Raw genomic sequence first — 19,627 nt, 5'->3', positions numbered from 1 at the left:
CTTCCCTGTGTTACCATGTAGAGTCGGTGGTAAGCTGATGTTCCCCCTCTGTCGAACATGTGCGATGTTTAAAGAGGTTGTGGGGTACAGACACACCGATGAACAAAGGATGCTCACAGGGACCTGGTGTAGCAACGAGGTACAAGCTGCCTTAGAGAAAGGGTACAGGTTAGGTAGAGTACACGAAGTGTGGCATTTTAAGAGCACTACAACACAACTCTTTGCCCCCTACATTAATTTGTTTCTCAGAGACAAACAGGAGGCCTCAGGGTTTCCTGAATGGTGTACTAGTCAGGGTGCAAAACAGAAATACATCGCCGACTACTACGCTCATGAGGGTATCCGTTTACGCCCCCACCTGATAGAGGTCAATCCTGCACGCCGACAGTTAGCCAAACTCTGTCTCAACTCCTTATGGGGAAAATTTGCACAGCGCACAAACCTTTCAAATACTACCTTAATATCAGATCCTGATAAACTGTTCAAGTACCTGTTTGCCCCCTGCTACGAGGTGTCCAGCTGCGATTTTATCAATGACGATACCGCGGCTTTGTGTTGGAAATATGCCCAAGAGTACCCCACAACGAGTAACAACATAAACATTTTCATAGCCTGCTTCACGACAGCCCACGCTCGTCTAGAGCTTTATGGGGTTATGGATAAGCTCCAGGACCGCTGCTTGTATCACGATACAGATTCAGTGATTTTTCTCAGCAAGCCTGGGGATGAAGACCCTCCTCTAGGAGATTATCTGGGTAATCTAACCAGTGAGCTAGATGAGGATGAGTATATAAAAGAATATACTTCCTCGGGGCCTAAAACATACAGTTACCGTACCAACAAGAACAAGGTTTGTATGAAGGTCAAAGGGATAACATTAAATGTCAGCAACACCCTAAAAATCTATTTTGATAGTCTGAAGAATCTGGTGCATGAATACGCTACAGCAGACGATTCTGAGAATGCTAAAACCATAGTCGTGAACCAGCCCTGCATAGTCAGATCCAAAAAGAAGTGGGAAATCACAACCCGACCTCTACATAAAACATTGCGAGTTGTTTTTGATAAAAGGGTCCTGACCAGCGACTATAAAACACTGCCTTATGGTTATTAGACCCATTAGAGAGACAACCGCCACAACATGGACACCCGGTTACAGCATCCGTTCTCCTGCGTTCTAGCAGGCCCCTCAAACTGCGGTAAAAGCTACTTTATAAAAAAGCTCCTAGAAAATGCCGACTCTGCTTTATCACAAACCCCTAACAATATTGTATGGCTTTATTCATGCTGGCAGCCTCTTTATACAGACTTGGGCCGTCGGTCCCCCCATATCAAATTTATAGAGGGTATACCGGATAACCTCAACGATGATGAGCTACTGCCCCCAACCGATGTAAATATGATAATTGTTGATGACCTGATGCGTGAAGGGGGTGATCATCCCGAGTTAGAGAGAGCTTTTACTCAATATTCACATCATCGCAATCTAAGCATCTGCTACATTGTGCAGAACTTGTTTTACAAGGGCAAGAACAGTCGGTCTATAGCTCTCAACGCTTCATACCTTGTTTTATTTAAAACCCCCCGTGACAAACAACAAATATCCGTCATAGCTAAACAGATGTACCCCGGAAACACAAACTTCTTCATGGAGGCCTTTAGCGACGCTACATCAAAACCCCACGGGTACCTGCTGGTAGACTTAAAAAATGAAACTCTAGAAGACTATAGACTAAGGGCTGATATTTTTCCCCCAGAGCTCCCTGTAGTTTACACCCCAAAGCCCAAGACTAGGCCCTATAAAAAGCAACGCTGATGTCTTTTAGAGCCATTTACAGTTCAGCCATTATAACGCTCAGTGGTGACCATGTCTGACCACCTACGTCGCAATCTAGCGCTCCTGAAAATGCTTGCTACCGCCAGCCCCCAACACAGAAAGGCCATCCTGGGCGCCGCTTCTGACGATTTAGGTGCCGATTACGATCCTGGAAAAACCGGGTACGAACCGTCGGTCAGAGCGTTTTCTCCGTCCGACTCGTACCCGGTTGTAAAACTTCACAAACATGGAAGTACGATTCGCACGGAAACACCATTTCTGTACGATTCGTAAAAAACACCGTCCGACGAAAATATACATACGACTGTGATCCGGGAATGCTCCGACGTGACGTCGGGACGCTGTCAGGCAGCGTTTCACGACCCAGGAAGTACGATTCGAACCAACAGCAGTCCGGACGGCAAGATTTTCATGGCACCCAAAAAGTGCCGGAAAAGCGAAGTACGCCGCGAAACGACCAGAATAGGGGGCCCGGTACGCACCGTACCCCCCCAGCCCCCGTGAGTACATGCCATAGCCCCCCCAGCCCCCGTGAGTGCACGCCGTACCCCCCCCAGCCCCCGTGAGTACGTGTCGAACCCCTCCAGCCCCCGTGAGTACGTGTCGAACCCCCCCCAGCCCCCGTGAGTACATGTCGAAACCCCCCCCAGCCCCCGTGAGTACGTGTCGAACCCCCCCGTGTATGTACACCCGTGTACGTTTGAGTCGTACCCCCGTGTATGTACACCCGTGTACGTGTCGAACCCCCCGTGTATGTACACCCGTGTACGTGTCGAACATACGCACCGTATCCCCCCCCCCACGGGGGCTGGGGGGGGTACGGCGCGTATGTGGGCGCATGTCTCCATGGTTGCAATGGGAGTTCGGTGCGGACGGTGTTTTTTCCATACGGTTGTGACATCGGATGCACGGGATGGATCGTACTTGCGCGGTCGGACTTCACTTTTCACGTTTGTACGGTAAATCGTCCGGGGAAGTGTCGGACACATTTCCCGACCCGAGGACGTGTGGGGAATTATTCCCAATGCGACTCGTATGGAGTTTTTCCCATGCGAATCGTAGTTGCCAGTTTGTACGGCACTTGTACGATTCGTACGGTAAAAAGACCGGATACGAGTCGTACGGGGAAAACTTTTCCAGGATCCTAATCGGCACCTTAGTGTCTGCCATTTCAGAAATAGCCCTAAACACTCTAAAATGCAATGTTCCTATATCAAAGCGTCAGTTACAGGTGTTGAAGAAGAAGAGGGGTCTTTTCAGGAAGCTCAGTAATAAAAGGGCCTCGCTCATCACAAAGAAGAAACTGGTGAAACAGTCTGGGGGTTTTATAGGTAACTTGTTGGGCATTGCTATACCTATAATTACAAGCCTCATCACGGGCCGGTGATGGAACATGCCACAAAAATGTATCTGGTGCCTAGACAGCAAATGGAGCATATGGGGTCTTCCTCGGACAACTCCTGGGATATACGTAGAAATGAGACTCTACGCCTGGATACTAAAATTCAAGACATTTTGAGCAGGACTGATCTAAATCCCTACGACAAGGCTAACCTTTACACAGCCACTCTCAAAAAATTCTTAAATTCATACACCCTGTGGAATACCGAGAAAAACAAGCTGACTCTATACACCCCAGACTCTGAACAACCACCAGCTCCAGCCAACGCCCCGCAACCCATGCAGCCGCCTCCCGATCTTGCAACATCCTCAGATACCTTTGTTGGCAATCTCTTAAAAAATATGAGCCAGAGGCACAGAGGGGCTGCGCAGATGCTAATGAGTAAACTCGCCGCTTCTATAGACCTAACCTCCTGGAATGAGCGAGGTGAATTTCTCTACAAGGGACACCCGGTTGCGGGGTCGCACATGTACAATCTAGTCAAAGGTCTCACGCATCCCAAAATCCTGACGCCTCAAAATGCGCCTCGTGGTTGGGAGCAGTTTCTGCAAGCCGCTGCTGAACTCAATATACCCTCCATGCTCATTGGGAATAATGAACACCGGCGCCTGCTAGAAAATTTGAAGGACCCCCTACTACCATCGCCTACAAGTTCTGAAGTTCGAAGGCTATCCCCGACATGGTCGACCCCTGCAACATCGGTGCCACCCCGCAAAAAGACTATGCCCAAACCCCTCACGTGGATTACGCCTTGAGGGTTCCACAGACTTTTTGAATAATTGTGTGTATTATATGTATAAACGTTCCTGGTTTTTTCTACTTCATTGGTTTCTTCAATAAAGTTTGTGAAACTAATGACCCCACTACCAACCTGTTTGTAATAAACACATGTTATAACTTTTATATCCGTCTCAGTCGTCTTTTAAAACATTTAAGGTGTATGTATATTGAAATACGGAGTCTGAATACATGTTTTTTTTAAATATAATGTCTTTATTTTACATGTTCAACATTAAGCATACAACTGTTATAAACCCTTACAGTTTTGACAAGCTGCATATTCTGTTTTCACAGGTCTGACCGACGACCTTGTGTTTTCTTTTACATATTTCACAACTATACTGTCATTGTTAACAAGATCCCTCGAATATAGATTTAAGAAATTTCTAAACGAAAGACCCTCTGACATTTTACTGATAAAATAAATACAGTGTTCACCGCATGTGATGGCCATGGAATCCTGCACCCTTAGCTTGTTATACTCCACCACCGCTGCAGCTTTTTTCACAAACTTGAATATGGGCCGTGTATAGAGTCTGTGTTCAGGGAACTCTGCTGTACTGTCAAACACTGTAACCTTGTCCCTAGCTATAAACAAGGCGGTCCAGTGTGTCCCCGCCTGGTCATGCGGGTCTGTGTTAAAGATTAGGGTGCACGGTCTTTCTGGCCCTATTTCGCTTGGTAACCCATCGCTAGGGAAAACACCCAAAAAGTATTTCCTAGCGTATTTATGTCTGTTTAAGAAGTCACGTATCTGTACAGTATCCATTTCGCAAATGTTTTTAAAGATAGTCAAACAAAATCTGTCTTGCGTGGTTGATCTGAATGATGCTGTCGAATACCGAGAATACGACCATGTTCACATTAGCCGCCAGCGGGTCGGCGAACCGTATTTCAGCTTTTAGATTCCCATTTTTGACCAGGTTGTAGTGATCGCCATCTTCCATGTCCGGTGTCAGGTCGAATGCGAACAGCGTGTATCCGCTCCCATAGCCTTCTCTTGACACGGCTACACCACAGTCCCTTTGATGCTTTCCTGTTATCGAAACCAGACCCTGATATTCCCTGATGTAATGACCGGCTGGGTGTGTAGGGTTTTGCAGGAATCACATTGCCCTCGTGGACCAGCGCCGCGTAGTTGATTTTGTAGTGTTTAACCCCTTCGATGCTGCGCAGATTCCGCCGCTGTGCTGGCGGAATCTTGCGCGGGCGTGGTCATGACGGAATGGTTCCGTCATGAGCACAGCTCAACCGTGGGTCATGACGGAACCATTCCGTCATGAGCACCGAAGGGGTTAAAATTGAAGGGGTTTGAGGCATAGGTACCGCTAAAAGCTGTATTGTCCACAAAACCTATGATGATGAGTTTGGGTAGCTGGCCCAGAAATAAATTCTGCTGCTGTGTTAAGCAGGTTCCTGCAGGGATACTGAATACCTTCAGAGATACTCTTTCCACAGCGTACTTGGCGTTGGATATTTGTAAAGCTTCGGCGTGCGCCAACCTGACGCACGGTGACACTTTCACTCTCTTTACAAACAGGCTCGCGGCCAGGATGCTCAGCTTGTAGTGTTCCGCATCCCCGCTGATGATGCAGAATGAGTCCTTGTTGCGAGTGAGCTTGAGCTTAAGATCAATTCCGTTGATGAGCAGTTTATCTTGGAAGAAGAGGTCTGAATGTATGCGACCCAGGAGGTCAAAGGTACGACTACTTGCCGCCTGCCTTGCTCTTTTTATAAAACCCTTATTGGCTCCATCCAGAGCTGTGATTTCAAACTGTCCGTATGTATCCCAGTGAAACAGACCCACTGAAAGTTGTGTGTCAAGGGCATCGCTACTGTAATTTAGAATGCTCTCGATGTAGGCTCTGTAGGTGTACATGTTATCGTTCTGGGTGATGAGTCGATCACCCAAGGTGATGTCCACTTGGTTAAACAGGGTAGCTAGCGGGTAAGCGATCGTTGCCACTTTAGCGTCGTCTTCAATGTCGGTCCCATCGGCTTTGACGATTTTACACATAAGATGTAGCAACGTGTTGTTGAGATCCAAATACATATCCGTGGACCCTGACATAAAAAACTCTATGGGGGCCAGCGGCGTCAATGCTGCTAAAGGTGATACCTCCATGAAGAAGCTGTTTTCGAAGCTTGTCTGCGTGGGTTTTAGACTAAACAAGTCTAACTCTGATTTGGCGCACTCTCCAGGTCCACAATGTACGAAGGCCATGGCTGTGTTTACGAGGCTTTAAAAAATATTTACTTTAGAGCCGTTTTGCTTCTTGGCAGCTCTCTTCCTTCTTGGGGCTCTTCTTTTCTGAGTGCGTTTTGAAGAGCTCCTCCTTTTTTTATAGGGGGCCGGAGGGCCCCTGCGTCTGGAAACCCCACGTTTCCTTTTGACATTCGCGCATGGTTTATACATCAAACCCGCTCCTTCTTGAGGTTGCTTGTTCATGCGCTCTGCAACCGCCGATGTAACAGACCCCACCACCTCCTGGGCAATGTTCGTGGCAGCCGCCTTAACATGGGGTTTTGCAATTTCATAGCCTCTTCTCAGGAAAGGCATAGCTCTTCTAAACAGACTTCTAAAGAATCCTCCTAATCCAGCCCCGTACATAACAGGTGACCCTTGAAAGTACGGCGATCCTCCATAACCGGCTTGACTTCTGTAATAGTCTCTGTACATAGACGGATCTCCGTAGGTTTTCATAGCCACCATTCCTGCTGCTTAATATCCCCTGTCGTGTCTAGGCCTTAAATGAAGTTTGACAATAACTTTCCCGTATTTAAAGGCCACCGGCTCAGACTGATCATCGTAGATCATAATTGAAATAGTGTCAAAATGGTTTTTAGAAACTGCGACGTAGTCAGGTTTGTTAAATTGGATATTGACCATGGTATTATTATCACCCTGTACATGAACACATCTTAACAGCGGCGAGTAACTATCCCCGATCATCTGAGCCTCTACAATATCACCATACACATAGAGCGTGTAGAACCCCCCGTTAATATCGGGGCACGTGTGATCTTGTTCCACCGGACTTTTCACATGTTGTACTGTCCCTAAAACCCTTTTTAATTTACCGGAGCAGTTAAACAGAGTAATGCGGTTTATGGATTTGAGAAACACCTTCCTTCTAACGTTATCTAGCACCAGATGAATATTCGGCAGCGGTTCTATGGCAGCTATGGATTTGTTGATGGCTTCGACAACGCTTGAAACGCTTGGGTAGTAGCCGTGAGGGAAGGATACGTTTAGGACCTTGGGGTCCTGTTCACGCTTGAATTGGAACTTGGTTTCGGCCGCTGTAAAGGTATTCCATGTTCTAGGGTACTGGATTTCTGTTAGGGCAACCTCCCAGTCCCCTTTCAGGTCCACAGGCTTAGCCAATTTGACGGTGTAATTAGAAATCTGATTGTTGGGGAACATACCCTTAGAGGCGTTGGATGGTAAGGTTATATAAAAGGGTTTTGTCTCCATCGTATCAGCTGTTTTGAGCTCACACACTCTTCAGGGAACTGGCCAACACCCAACTGTTAAATTTCTCAGGCCATCCCCGCCATTTGACATATGCCTGGCTCTTAGCCCCGCTACCTTTCCTTTTCAGAACCTTTTCAACCCTGTACACCCTGTTCGGATCATCTGGCACTTTTTGTAACTCTTCCTTGTACAAAACCCCAGACACCGTTTCCCCATCGTAATCCTTTAACCTGTAAATATACAGCCCTTCCTTAAGCTCCACACTTTCCACTATAAATATTTCATCGCTAAAAGTCTGCTGGTAACCCTTCGTGAAGACTCCTTTCAATTTTGAAATCCTTACGTGATCACCTTTTTTAAAAACAGGCTTCTTCACCTTTGTATCGAAATTACGACCATACACATTTCTCCAAACAGTTAGCGAATTACTAGGTGTCACATCTTCGGGGGCCCTTTTGATGTCCTATGATAACTGGCATTATATACAGCTAAGAAAGCCTGCAGGACATCCACGTATCTGTAGGTATTGTGGGCCGTAAAATACCTCCACATCTTAGACTTTAAGGTTCTGTTAAACCGTTCTACAACAGCTGCTTTTACCTCCGTGTGTGTTACAAAATGTTGAACGTCGTGTTGCTTTAATAATTTCTGAAATGCCTTGTCTAAGAATTCTTTTCCGGCGTCTGTTTGTAGTTTTTGAGGAATACGCCCCTTATCGAAGATGGCTTTAAAAGCGGCTGTGACGCTAGCCCCACTTTTATCACGCAGCGCCTCTGCGTAGGCGTACTTGGACAACACATCTATGACGGTTAATATATAACAAGAGCCGTTGTTATGTTTTGCTATATCTTGTAGACTTATTATGTCCGCTTGCCATTGATAATCTATTTGGGCATTAACGATTGTTGGGCATCTCTTAAAATGTCTTCTGGCCGGTTTATGGAGTGAATACGCCTCCTCGCCTGATAACCAAGTCTTCACAGCATCTCTGCTTACCGACTCCTTTTCATCCACAGCCCTTCTATATAGAGCTTCGGCGCTCCCCAAGCTACCAACTCCCCTAGTATCGTAATAAAGTTTTCTTAACACGCCCCCCTGCATGTTATCAGCCGTTACACAATGCACTGAATGACGCTTGTTTTGTGTAAGAACATTTTATTAAAAAATAAAGACTATTAGCAAAATCATAGACATTGGTTTCATATCTTTTCACATTCTACATAGCACGACTTAACACAGCGTCACCCCTTTGGGTTTAACATTCTACTAGTTTGTTCTAAATACACGCTATCATGTAACGTTACATAAGAACCTGCTTAAAACAGTCTTCGGGGGGCCAAAGACCCTGCTTGTCTATTTGTTTTATACACATTACACATACGCCTTGCTATGAGTCTTTCTATCATCCTTCTATTGAAAGCAGTGTCCAGTCCCTGCATAACGGTTAGTTTTGAGCTCGGGTCTAAGGCGTATCGGATCTCATTGAGTGCCTCTATCAAGATCATCAACATATCGGGGTGGACATATTTCATTTCATTGTACAAACCATACACAACCCTTAGCAGTTTATATACCTTGTAAGGGTCTAGCAAAGTACAAATATAACGTATTGTTCTTGTTCTGTATGATTCACACAAGCATTCGTGCGCCGCCTGCTGAGGATCTTTGATTTGATGACCTTGACAAAGGCTGTAATAGTCCCGTTTGACACAATTTAGTACCACCGACGCGGCAAAAGCCTTAACTGCCTGTCGGGCGTCGTCGGGCAATCCTTGCTCTTCCTTTTCACACGCGTCAGAGCCGCATACACACTTATCGCAGCCCTCACGGTTTTGACATATGGAACTTTCAGTTTGTTTTGAACACCACAGACAATTGAAAATTACATTGTTCGCTTTTGCAGGTCGCCACCCTGACACATGCCTCCACTCTGTAGCAGACCTTTTGGGGGTCTCTCTCTAGGTTCAAAAGACGAGAGAATGACAATACGTTAGTTGAAGAAATAACATACATCATTTTTGCAACTATCTGCTCATAACATTTTCCTACTAACCTCTGCATTTTCACAGCCCTCTGCGGCGGCTCTGAAACCTTGCGAGTCGCTAATGTCCTGCGAGGCCCCATCATCTTCGACGCTTGTCCCCGGCTGTTGCAGACCTTCCTTCTCTGCAGCCGTATTCTCCTGAAGGTCCATGTCTTCATAGACGGCTGTGTCAGGGGGTTCTACAGCCTCTTTACCATAGTGCCTTATGAAGTATGTGCATCCAGAGGGTTTTGCTCTCTAGGGGTCAAAAGAAGACAGAATGACAATACGTTAGTTGAAGAAATAAAATACATCATTTTTGTAACTACCTGTTCATAACATTTTCCTACTAACCTCTGCATTATCACAGCCCTCTGCTGCGGCTCTGAAATCTTGCGAGTCGTTAATGTCCTGCGAGGCCCCAACATCTTCGATGCCTGTCCCAGGCTGTTGTAGACCGTCCTTCTCAGCAGCCGTATTCTCCTGAAGGTCCATGTCTTCACAGACGGGTGTGTTAGGAGGTGCTACAACTTCTTCAACGTCCTCCATGTCCACTGAGCTGAGGCCAGCAACCACACTGTCACTACCCGATCCCTCACTTTCGCTGCTGTCACACTTTACCGGGACCATCCGACATCCGTAATCCTTGAGCCTAAATTCTTCCATAGGCCTACACAGGCCGGTGCCAAAACCAGTAACGTCGCAGCCCATATCCCGAGGTGTTTCTTGTTGAGCATTCTCGTCCATTACCAGAGGTGTTAAGCTGCGGTAATATCTATTAATAAGGGTCTGGGAGCCATCCACCCCTGTGCTTTTCACGAACGGGTTGTATCTCTTCATTTTGGCTGTGGGTCCCTTTTCGTATTCAAACTTGCTGTACACGGCTCTTGCCACATGCTTATATGTATTCTAAGAAGCCACAACCCCTAAAAGAGGCGTACACCTCTACAACACAACACGATCACGTGGCCTCAGGACTGCCCCCGCAGCTGTTCCCCTGCAGCTGTCTGCAAACCCCCCAGCCATGTCCATTTTTGCGGCCAGACCTGTCAAATTTAAGGCCAGGAGTTTAAGACTAGGCCTGTCAAGTTTAAGACTAGACCTGTCAAATTTAAGACTAGACCTGTCACTTTTGCGGCCAGCGTTTGCGACCAGACCTGTCACTTTTGCGGCCAGGATAGTTTGATGGAAGCTATACCTACTTACTACTTATGCATATATGGTGTGTTGAATTTTCTTGAGATGGTGCTGTGTTGTGTTGTTTATTTCTACTGTTATGTTTCTGTATCGCATTATTGAAGTGTGTGTTGCATTGTACTCTGGTTATTGTGTTGCATGTTCTTTTTACTGCTTTGTTGTGTAGTGCCCTGTTACGTTTTTGTTGTGTTATTATTGTGCTTTCTGCTATGGTATTATGTTGCATTCTACAGCACTTTGTAATTACGTTACAGATGTACAACACTAGTCAAAAGCAGCACATCCCACTAAAGTACCGCCGTCTAAGGTGGCAATCTACGTTTGCTCTTAATCTTGAACTATTTTAGGGGCATATTTACAAGGCGGCGATAGAAAATTATCACCGCTTTTGCTGCCGTTTTCGGCCGAAAAGCGGCGATAATTTTATCGCCTAATTAGCAAGGTCACGCTAACGCGTGAAACCTTGCATTAGCACACCTATTCTTAACGCTCAGCTTTGCATCTCTAATGAGATGCAAAGTGGGCGTACCTGACCTGACATGACAGGAGAAATGTCGCTAAGCGACATTTCTCCTATCATCAAGCCCCACGCTATGAAGCATAGCGGCAGGAAAAGTAGCGATAACCCCTGTTATCAACACTTTCCTTACGCCTGCTTCAGGACTGACTTAGCCATGATATCCTATGGAAGGTGGATATCATGGCTAAGTTTGTGAGTCTCTATCAACAAGCTAACGCCACATTTCGTGAGATTATCGCTGGGTTTCCAGCGATAACCTCACGTTAGGCAGTTAGCGCTAGGATTTTTATCGCTTTTGAGATAAGCGTTGCTAATAGCACGCTATCTCAGTGATAAAAATCCACGCTAGCCGGCGATAATTATCCTAGCGCTAAGTGCGCTTAGCGAGAATTATCGCCGGTTGTTGCTGATATGCCCCTTAGACACCAGATAGCTCAAAACCGAGGCAGAGGCCATGCCTTGAATTAGCATGTTTGGTGCGCACTTTATGGGACTCGACCCAGAATGTTCAAACATCTTCCGATCACATCTTGGTTATGCGCCCAGATACGAGCTCCGAGTTTTCATCCAACACCTGTCTGGGCACCGTGGAACAAAGGAGCTAAATGCAAAATTTTAAACAAGGTCCAGAAAAGAAGTGTGCAAGTCACTGTCACTGGAAGAGTTAATGCATTAACCGCATTTCAAGGGTTAGGAAATGTACAGCATTATGAACATGGTTGTGATTTTTAGGTCAGGCGGACAGCCCACATCTTTTATCATCTGCGTGCAGAAAGGGGATTTGGGTCTGCTTTCTTCAGACATTAGGTGTTCTGGATCTTCCCATTCTTCGCTTTCTATTTGAAGTATCTTTATTAACATCACATTTTATTTTTTATCAGCCCACAGGAGTAAAGCCCATGTTTAGATTTGGCAGTGCTGATTGGTGGGAAATGAGCCTGTTGCCAGACCGCACTACCAGCAACACCGCTCACTCCTCCTCCCCTCCCACATGGGCCGACTGCTGCCAGTGTGAAAACCCACACCATGTTGTCCATGTGCGCCACTGCAGCCAGCCACTGCTGTGCACCAGTGCTCAATAGCTGTCTTCCTGACCCATCATCCTTTGACTTTCTTTTGGACCATTGGTAAGTTATAATATCTCTTCTTTTAATGACCAAAGGCGATGATGGCTAGCAGGCCTGGTTTCAGGATTATTTATCTGGATGGGCCAAGGGTGCGTTCAGGTGGGCCAATGCAGGCTCAATTTATGTCAATTCTGGAAGTAGCCTACAAGACTTAGATTTGCACATGGACGTTGATTCACCTAAATGCCTGGGGTAGCGGAAATGACATCACACATCCTTGACCTTAATGCATCACAGGAAGTGACATCATATGGCCTTTAGCCCTCAATCTTCCTATGAAGTGATGTCACGTGACCTTAACCCTGATGACATCACAATAATTGACATCGCTAAATCTATAATGAAAGCCATTATAAAAGCATGACTAATATAGTAACACAACATAGAGAAATGTCAAGGAGATCATTAATCGTTTCTCTTAGTATTACATGAACAATTAAGTGTTCATCTGAAGAGGTTGTAGTGTCACAAAACACACAACAGCAATGGGAACCTACATGTTTCATACCACAAACTGTCAGTATTTAATAGTTTCCCTACTGTATAATGCAACGAGAAATCTATTGATAAATCATAGAGAGAGAAAAAGGGGATTTAAAGAAAACAATACTAGTTGTGTCCACATGAATTATTTGATATAGAATTGACTATAAAGTGAATATAAACTAAAGTATTGGCCCAAATCATTCTTTACTGTTTATACATTTTTATTTACGATCACCTGTAAGACTCTTTCACTCCTATGAAGCACAGAGGTGAAGGCTTTATTCAGACACTTAATTTGTGAAGGTATTCACAATAATCAAATATTGCAACTAATTGTTTAAAAAAGTTTCTTTCTTGCTTAGCTCATTTATTAATTTAACCAGATGAATGCACATTGCACTGCTGAATTAATGAATTTGACAAAATCTAACGTGTAATACCCCAGTCCTATTCCCAGTGGAAGCTACAAAAAGTAAACAGTGCTCAGGAAGACAGTGTTTGCCTGCTGTTCTTGGTGTCACGGCTAGTGGTTTTTGAAAATGGTGAACCATAACCCTTGCCCTGAATTGTAGAGCGTGAAGAAAGTGAGCCTGACATCTTCTAGGGAAGGTTTGAGGGCGTCTCCACAAGGAACATTTAAAATAAAATTGAAATAATGCATTTTAATGTGGGTTTTTCACATAGATTTGCTAAAAAGTCATAGGCTCTGCTTTCATAAAATATTCAAGTCTTTCATGATGTGCCAGGCCAATGTAACCTGATGCGCCCAAGAGTTCACCCCATTTCTTTCCAAAATAAGCTGGAGATGTTCCCATATGTCAAAAATTACCTCCATTGTGCCAGATATAGCATATTGTCATGGGTACTCCACGTATGGCATATGTGACCCTTAACTCCCAAAATTACATACAATATGCCAGTGCCAGAACGTTACCATTAGGGCCATCCATAAACCATGGGGGATCCTAACATGAAAAATTATCTCTAGTATGCACTGTGTCATAAATGTTCTCCTCCTATATACCATGGTTGTCCTCATTTATGCCAAACATTACCTTCAACGAGGCAACATTTTGACACGGGTAACGCCCCTATGCCGAGATTTTACTTCAATGAGTCAGCAATTTTCTAAAGTTGTTCCTATGCTACGAATCACATCCAGTATGTCGATGCCAGTATTTTGTCATGGGTGTCCCCATATGCTAAGTATGTCTAGTGTGCACTCGTTTACTAGCATTTTGGCACAGGTGCTTGTCATACAATGAACTGCCTCCAGTATACCAGTGTCAGATTTTGCCATGGGTGCCTCTTTTAAGTCAATAATTACCTTCAGTTTGTCAGGGTCAAAGGCACACTCACAGGCATATCACCACATTCTCACTCATGCTCGCTTATATCCACTCATTCCTAATCATTCTCTCATTCATTCTGACTAACCTGCACTCGTTCATTCTCACTGACAGTTGTGCTTGCTCACTGCCACTCACTCTCACTCATTCACAATCACACTCATGCTCCTTCATTCTCACCCACATAATCTCACTTTTTTGCAGTCACTCTTTTTCTCACTCACATTCTCACTCACTAACTCATGCATACTCACGGACACTTAGGAGCACATTTACTAAAACAAAATAGCAACATGTAGCATACCAACCAAAGTTACTATGCTGCTCTGCACTAGGGGTAGAGTGCATTGTACATCCATATCTACTATAGCTTTATAGCCAGCCATAGTGGGCTATACTGGCCAAATAAAGGCTCACTCCAGCATTCATCTTGAGGGTCTTTAACAGGGGAGCGGGCCTTTAGTGGCCGGTATAGCCCATCTACTGCGGGCTATTAGAACATTCCGCCACAGCAGGGCAGAATGTTCTAACAAATAAAATAAAGGCCTCAGAGAGCCTGAGGAGATATAAATCTCCTCAGGCTCTCTGAGGCCTTTGATCACAGCAACACCTGTGAACAAGAAACATCGGAATGTTGGCGCTCCGGGCTTTTACCATCCATTAGAAGCTTGGGGCACTCCATTGTCTTCAATGGAGCTTCCAACATTCCAACATTCCAATGTTCTAATAAAATATGTCACCGCTGCTCTCTTCTCCAGCACGCATGCACAAACAGACTGCGTAGCACCATGCACATATTCCTTTGCACCATGGTCTAAAGGCATGCGCATAATGCGTAGCATAAGCTTTGTACTTGAAGGTTAACCTTCCAGAACAAAACACAAAATATTGTCCCTAGACATACGTTAAAACTTTTCACACATTAGATGTGTGCTGTATAGTGCAATACACATGCAGTGTGCCGCAAGAAGGTGTTCATTTTTGGTGCGAAGCCCTGTCTAGCATTTTTAGTAGTGAGGACTTTGCGTCCAAAACCTTAGGTTACACTAGGAAGACTGGCTATTTACTTGTTGCAGTTTGCCCAACACTTGCAAACTGTGGACTTTGTAACTATTTATTTACATGTTATTCTTTTGCAATGTATTTTCATTGATAAAAAAAGTATGAAAAACAGCAACACATTTGGAAAAAAAGAAAGCAGTATTCTTGACAACTGTTAACAGTTTTCATGCTTGACAATTGTAAAACTGGCAATTTCAGTAAAAGAGGTAACCTTCTGGGGCTATCTGATACAGAGTGAACGGGGGCACAATGTGCGTGTGGTCCCACTTTGTGCACCCCTGGGGCACTGTGGTATTCTAGAAGAAATTGCATACACTTGTGCAGCCCCTTCTGCAATACTGATAACGCTGGTGCACATACAGAGCCAGGGCTATCTTCAGAGGGCATTCCCTCATTTGTAAGGGGGCGTTGCCCCATGCAAATGAGGGAATCACTTTACCTCAGTGCCTGCCCTGTATTATGGATGCAGAACAGACAGCATATACTTTCTAAATGTATATGTGATGCAGCTTGAGGAGCTAAAGTTTGAGAAGTCACACACTCTGCAGCTTATGTGCATGGATCTTCAGCTGCTTGACCTCTCATTGTAACAAAGTGCCTTATCAAAGCTAGTCCTATGCTGTGAAATATAAAAAGTAAACAAACACTATTAGGAAAAGTGACCAAATAGAATAGATGAATATTTGTCTTAAACAGTTTACATGTTTGTTTTTAATATAGCTGTATAAAGTATATGCTGCTGTGTACACAGAGATTGTCATTTATCTGAAAATCATATTTTGTTTGTGGCAAAACTTTAGCGACGTCCATTTTAAAATATACCTGTGCATTGAAAGATTTAGCTCTCAGGTAGGTTTGGATAATTAGCATTAATGTCACTGTGTGTATATAATGCCACATTGCGTAACCTATGGTAATAGTTTATTGAACTGAATTATGATCCGTCCCATTGCGAGCAGATGTGATTAGACAAAGAGTAAGATCATTAAAACCAGGGCCGCTGAAATTATGCAGCAGGGGAGGTCCTAATTATGCAGCAGCATTGAATACATTTTGCAGAAAGAAAATGCATATTTTGTGGCATAATGCTCCACATTTTGTGATCGCATTACTTAATTATGTTATCATTTATTTACACTTGTTAACACTACCTTAGCATAGGTTGCACCTCATTAGTACAAGTTTAACATGCAAGTATAGAAATAAGCAAAAGAAAGGTGACAAGTCTACCTTTCCACAGGGCCTTCAACTGCGTGGCAACACGAGCTGCAGCATTTTCAGTAATTTTGCTCCATATGAGCCTCAAATTGTTTTTTTAAATCTGCAGATTATACGGCAGATAGTTATGTGGCAAATGTGGCAAATCCATAATTATGTGGAAAACACTGTAGCAGCAAATGTCTATGATTCCAATGGCCCTGACTATAACCTGGGATTGTGCAATGTACTGCAACAAGATATCAGAATATGAAATGCTCACATTTGTAACCCTGCTGCACTGGTGAGAATAAATCCAGCCCAGGACAATATCTTAAATGAGATAAACTGGTTATTTATTTTACCACATCACCTGCAAAGAAGAGACAGATACACATACTCTAGTAGCCATTGTAATTCCACATTTATTTGTAGATAATGAAATGAAATGAAAAGGGATTTATAAAGCGCACTAATGCCCAAAGGCATCTAGGCGAGGGTCTCAGATAGGTAAGATGTGTAGACATTTATGAATCCCTTCTGGCTGCTCATCAAATGAGGTATGCACTGCCACTGTCCTACAGTACATTACTGCATGCATCATACACAGACTAAAATACATAAACTGTCTCAGAACCCCCATAGAGAAACAGATATAATTGAGGTTCAGAAGGATGTTTAAAGCCCTGGGCCTTGGTGCCACTGCGTCTGCTGCATCATTGGCAGTTAACTCCCTGTGCCCACTCCCAAAGTACACACTGCCCAACTGCAGCTTGCCTCAGTCAAAACTAGGGTTGCCAAAGGGCCATTTTCTTCCAACATGAATATTTCAATGTCTCATTCAGTACAAAAATGCAGAAAATCACCTAAAGTCGATTTTTTTTCCCTTTTCAGTGCACACTTATGTATTTATTTAAAAAATGCACTTTAAAATGTGTTCTGGATGTTCTTTAATGACCCCTTAATACGGTTGCCACGTGGCCTGTTTTCTACTGGCACCCCCAATACTTTAATGTCCCGGCCGGAATAAAAATAAGAAAAATCACCTACAGTGGGTATTTTTAACACTTATCAGTACATACTTCGACAAGCTAATATAAATAGACTTTTCAATGTGTTCTATAGCTTCAAAGATTCCTAACTAATATATAAAATTAATACAGACAGAAAAGTCATGTTGTCAATTAATACATTACATTTTATTCATAGACCTATTTAGTATCATGTCCAGGCCTTTACACACTATTAAAACTACCACTAATGGCCGATGTTTTTCTTTTAGAAAGATGACAAACCTACCCCTGACAGATAATTAATGTCAACAAAGTGAAAAAACATCACAACTGCCATTGGTTAAAGGTAGGGCTACTGGAATTATGTAAATTTGAGGCTACTGCGTTTTCCGCAAGATTATAGAGGTGACACATTTTTCATCTAATCCTTCATTTGCTTCATAATCTGCAGATTTCAACAAAGAAATTGTTTCTAGCGCAAACAGATTACAAATTAAGCCCTTCCAGAAGGTTGACTATTCACCTTTCCGCTGCTTAATTTTGAATTGTGGGTGTCCAAGTGGTACTAATGAGGTAAACCCTTTGCCTAGATAGTGTTAACATGTAAAAATTCCAAAATAATGAAAAAATGGTATCACAAAATGTGCTGCATATCATAACATAATTTTTATTTTCTTGCCGCATAATCTATTCAACTCTGCCACGTAATTTGGGCTTCTTCTTCTGCATAATTATGGTAGCCCTCGTTAGAGGGGCCCTTTGTTGAACCCAAGATGGCAATCACAAAATGGACAGCGGACATGCCATCACATCCTGAAGTCTAGGTGACTCTCTGGTGTGTTGAAGATTCAATCAATCAATCATTTTGTACTTGTAGGGCACGGTTAATCACCTTGGGGAGTATCCAGGCGCTGTGCTCCATGTATTAGTTGAAGAGCCAGGTCTTGAGTCCCTTCCTGAATGGGTCAGCGAGGGTGCGGTGTGGAGGGTTAAGGTGTTCTAGGCTTTGGCGGCAAGGTGGGTGAAAGAGCGTCCTCCAGATTGGCAGAGACAGATACAGGGTGTCTGTGCGAGGGGGAGGTGTGTGGTGCAGAGATTTGTGGTTGGTGGGGGAAGGTCAGGCGGTGGTTCATGTATGCTGGTCCTTGGTTGTGCAGGGCTTTGTAGGCGTGGGTCCGCAGCGCAAAATGGCATCTCTTCTGGATGGGGAGCCAGTGGAGGTTCCTCAGGTGGAGGGAGATGTGGGTCCGCTTTGAGAGGTTGAGGATCACTCTGGCTGCTGGGTTCTAGATTGTCTGGAGTCTTTGCATGAGTTTGGTGGTGGTGCCTGTATGGAGTGTGTTGTTGTAGTCTATTTGGCTGATGATAAGGGCCTGTGTCACCATTGTTCTTGTTCTGATGGGGGGGGGGGGTCATCTGAAGACTTTGCGGAGCATGTGGATCCTGTGGAAGCAGGCTGAGCAAATGGTGTTGACCTGGAGTTTCATGGATAGTTTGCTGTCCGAGGTTGGGGGCGTTGTCTTTTAGCATGGTTGTTGGTCCGAGGTCCTCCGTAAGATGGCCTCCATGTTCCCTTGAAGGGGATGCCCATACACGTGTCCAAGGGAGTCAAGGTGAAGGGTGGCTGACAGAACACTGAGCTCTGGACTCTGCTCCCTGTACTGAACCGCAATGCACCTTACAAGGACAATAGCTCCACCCATTGATTTTTTCCTATCCCGTTTGCACACTAGGCGTTTTGGCTGACTTCCTGACATATTGGCAATGTCAAATGCCAGACAGCCCTCACCTCGCAGGAAGCTTGACTGGTTTCCGGTTTCTAAACTCACCTCTAGTTTATTGAATTTGAAATCGAGGTCTCTGCTCACAGCAGTAGTTACTCAGGGGCCAGCTGCATCAACACACTTACTCCATTTTGACAACCACATAGGGAAATATAAAATTACCAACTAAAGATAACTGGTAACCAGTGGCATAGCATGGGAGGGGATGTGGGGGTTGGTGCCATTGCGGTAACGCAGGAATCAACAGCAAATCCCCCCTACTACATGTGGTCGCCACTAGGTGGCAAACGCGGGGCTGCCACAGGCGGCAAAAGGTCTAGCTACGCCACTGCTGGTAACAGGCCTGCCAGACACCCCTCATTGTTCCAGCGT

This window comes from Triturus cristatus, chromosome 8 (assembly GCF_964204655.1).
Source record: "Triturus cristatus chromosome 8, aTriCri1.1, whole genome shotgun sequence".
In the NCBI taxonomy this organism is placed as follows: domain Eukaryota; kingdom Metazoa; phylum Chordata; class Amphibia; order Caudata; family Salamandridae; genus Triturus; species Triturus cristatus.
The sequence above is the reverse complement of the archived record's forward strand: the minus strand, read 5'-3'. Positions refer to the sequence as shown.